This window comes from Octopus sinensis, unplaced genomic scaffold (genome assembly GCF_006345805.1).
Source record: "Octopus sinensis unplaced genomic scaffold, ASM634580v1 Contig12758_ERROPOS6398, whole genome shotgun sequence".
Classification (NCBI taxonomy): Eukaryota; Metazoa; Mollusca; class Cephalopoda; order Octopoda; family Octopodidae; genus Octopus; species Octopus sinensis.
The window spans coordinates 2,404-6,398 of record NW_021832720.1 but is presented as its reverse complement, the minus strand read 5'-3'; the positions used below and the strand labels follow the sequence as shown (position 1 = coordinate 6,398).

The 3,995-nt window shown below is 31.1% G+C and overlaps 1 long non-coding RNA gene across 1 annotated transcript; it reads left to right on the top strand.

The window, feature by feature from the left end:
* Nucleotides 1-2,141: 2,141 nt before the first annotated feature.
* Nucleotides 2,142-3,507, top strand: LOC118761370. Its single transcript, XR_004997322.1, has 2 exons — nt 2,142-2,246; nt 3,406-3,507. It is a non-coding gene; the product is annotated as an uncharacterized LOC118761370 (long non-coding RNA).
* Nucleotides 3,508-3,995: the final 488 nt, after the last annotated feature.

The following is a 3,995-nucleotide window of genomic DNA, read 5'->3' as shown; positions in this document are numbered from 1 at the left end:
CGCTAAGTTTCGGGATGTAAACACACCAGCATCGGTTGCCAAGCGATGTTGGGGGGACAAACACAGACACATAGACATACACACACACAACATATATATATATATATGTATGTATATATGTATATATATATGTATATATACACATATATATATACATATATATACATATATATATATATATATATGTATATATATATATATATACATATATATATATACATACACACACACACACACACACACATATATATATATATATATATATATATGGAAACATCTTTTCTGTGGCTATACTAACGGAGCTATTTTTAGCACTAGAGCTATCCACATAGTGGTAACTCTCTAATAATTTATGTATAAATTTGTATTATCTCCCTAGTTATTTGTGCTAAGCCACTTGGTGTTAAATTAATGGTATTATTAAATTAATATCAATTTTTCACCCTCATTGATAAATATATATAAACTTAGATAAACTTAGATATGTTTCGACCAGAGATTGGTCCAGGCCATGTCTAACTTAATAGCACCACCTGATAGGATTATTCGAATCCTGTTAAGTCAAGTTTTGTTCAAGTAGTGAGTCTTGGTTGGGTGAGTTGTATCCAGTTTTGTTCAAGTAGTGAGTTCTTGTTGGGTGAGGTGTATCCAATTATGGGTGGCTTATCTGGTATTCTTTGAAGGAATCTATCCAGACTCTGTTTAAAGTTGATGGGATCCTTTTCCTCTTTGATATCCCTCGGGACAATATATATATAATATATATAATATATATACTATATATATATACATACACAACACACACACACACACAATATATATATATATATATATATATATGGAAACATCTTTTCTGTGGCTATACTAACGGAGCTATTTTTAGCACTAGAGCTATCCACATAGTGGTAACTCTCTAATAATTTATGTATAAATTTGTATTATCTCCCTAGTTATTTGTGCTAAGCCACTTGGTGTTAAATTAATGGTATTATTAAATTAATATCAATTTTTCACCCTCATTGATAAATATATATAAACTTAGATAAACTTAGATATGTTTCGACCAGAGATTGGTCCAGGCCATGTCTAACTTAATAGCACCACCTGATAGGATTATTCGAATCCTGTTTAAGTCAAGTTTTGTTCAAGTAGTGAGTTCTTGTTGGGTGAGTTGTATCCAGTTTTGTTCAAGTAGTGAGTTCTTGTTGGGTGAGTTGTATCCAATTATGGGTGGCTTATCTGGTATTCTTTGAAGGAATCTATCCAGACTCTGTTTAAAGTTGATGGGATCCTTTTCCTCTTTGATATCCCTCGGGACAATATATATATATATATATATATTAATATTATAATATATATATATATATAGTCTAACAATATTAATTCTCAAATTAAATAATATGGAAAACGTTAAAATCTTTTATAACAATTAAACGTCGGACGTAAAAAATACCATCAAGAAACTATAAATAAATATTAATATTACAACAATAATAATACGAACAATAATAATAATTTCAAACACACAACTATTCAAAATTCAAATGAAATAGAGAAACGATAAAAAGTCAAACTTAGCTTTTACTTCTTTCTTCTTTATCTACTACCTCTTCTTTTTCCTCGTCTTCTTTTCTCTCATCTCTTATAGCTGTTGTTCTTTTTCCTTTTCCTCTCCTACTTTTCTACATTTTCTTACGCTTTTTCTTTCCCTTCTTTCCTTTTCCTCGATTCCTTCTTTAATTTTTCTTTCACTTCTTTCACTTCTGCTATTTACCTTACGTCTGTTTCCTTACTGTCAGCTTATTCTTTATTTTCTACACATCTTTCTTACTTTTAGCTTCTTTTACATTTTACCGCACTTCATCGTCTTTTACATCTCACACTCCCTTTCCAACCGACCAGCCAATTTTTTACTTCTTGTTTCCATTATTGTCCTTCTGTCTGTTTCTTTTCCTGGGCCTTCTTCTCTTTCTCCTATTCAACCCCAATTCCACCTTCCCTTCTACGTCTTTTTATTCTCCTCCTTTTCATTCACCATCTCTTTCCAAGCTTCAAACTTTTTTCAGTCTGTCGTCTCAAATTTCATTCAGATCACGTTTCTCCTGAATTCGTTTCGTTTCTTCATTAATAATAATTTCGTTACAAATTCTACTTGACTCAATTTTACTTCACAGGTATTTGAGTGGTAATTCGATCAAAGAAATCAAAGTAGAAACATTCCGAAGTCTTTCCAGTTTAACATTTCTGTAAGTTAAATAATACTTTTTTATATTACTTCATTGACGATATATTGCTAAATACGTAATGAGTTGACAGCCTTCATTTTAATCTCCCTCACTCACCTTTACATTTTCTAACAGTTTCTCGCCAAAGTGAATATTGGTGAGAGTGTGATAAATGAGGGCAAGCACGTATTGCATGCATATATATATATATATATATATATATAATATATATATATATATATATATATATATATATATATATATATATATATATACAAATATATATATATACAAATATATATATATATATATATAGAGAGAGATAGATAGATAGATAGATAGATAGAGATAGATGGATGGATGGATGGATGGTTGGATAGATAGATAGACAGACAGACACACAGACACACAGACACACAGACAGATAGATTGATAGATACAAAACAAAGCAATAGCTGCTGCTACTACTAATAATACTACTACTAATGCTAGTACTAGAATTACTACTACTAATATGCTTACTACTACAACTACATTACTAGTAGTAGGAGTAGTAGTAGTAGTAGTAGTAGTAGTAGTAGTAGTAGTAGTAGTAGTAGTAATAGTAGCGCTTTTTTTTCTTATTCTTCGTCTCTTCATTCTCCTTTCTTCGACTTCTATGTCTACTTTTTCTTTAGCTTTCATTACATCATCACCATCATCATCATCATCATCTTCTTCTTCTTCTTCTTCTTTTCCTCATCAGCATCATAATATCTTCGTCATCAAGACTACAACCATTTATCCTTTTCCTCTGCCTCATTCCCTTATTCATCACCACCACAATCACAACGTGCTCCACCAGCTCTACCACTTCCTTTTCATTATCATCATCATCAGCAGCAGCAGCATCAACATCATCAACTTCATGATCGTCACCACCATCATCATGAAACTAATCATCATCAGTTTTCTAATTTTCAACCCTTCCATCATTTAATTGTTGAGCAAAAATCATATCACGAATATTTTCTATAGAATTGTATGTGAACGTCTCTGAATACGAGCGAGGTCCCATTCCTGAGATTTCGGATCTATGAGTGTACAGCAATTGGGAGGAAATGTTAAATGAAAACGTGTTTATGTATATATGTAGGTCTGCTCTCTATGTAATCATATCAACTAATATTTTATGTTATAGATTTTTGAATGAAAATGATATCGAAAACATTCAAGTAGGAACTTTCGATGATTTGCTCAGTTTAAGAGCTCTGTAAGTTAACTAAGTTTTACTCATTATATTTCATTGACAATGTATTACCAAATATTTGATATTTTCCCATTTTGTACCGCGTGCCATCCTTGCTTCTCTTTACATTCTCAATATCCTTAGAAATGTGTGATTGTTTGTGAATGTCTGTAAATATGAATGTCTGTGAGTGTGTCCGAATATAAATGTGTATCGACATGTACAACATTTTCCCTATCTGCGTGAATACATATATGCATCTCTTTTTGTATGAGCGAATCTATAGGGGTGTATCGATTTGTGTTTGTGTTTCCATATGTATGACATTTAATGTGTTTATTTCTATATCAACGTTGATTACCATCCATGACTCGCCCTTCTAATTGCATGTTTAAGAGTTCGTTATTAATATTAATGTTTTTATATTTAACAACATTTATCAATTTTCCTTCTTTTACATTTTCCTTTCCTTTTTCTTTTCTTCTTTTTCTTCTTCTTTTTTCTTCTTCTTCGCTTTCTTCTTCTTCTCTTTCTTCTTCTTC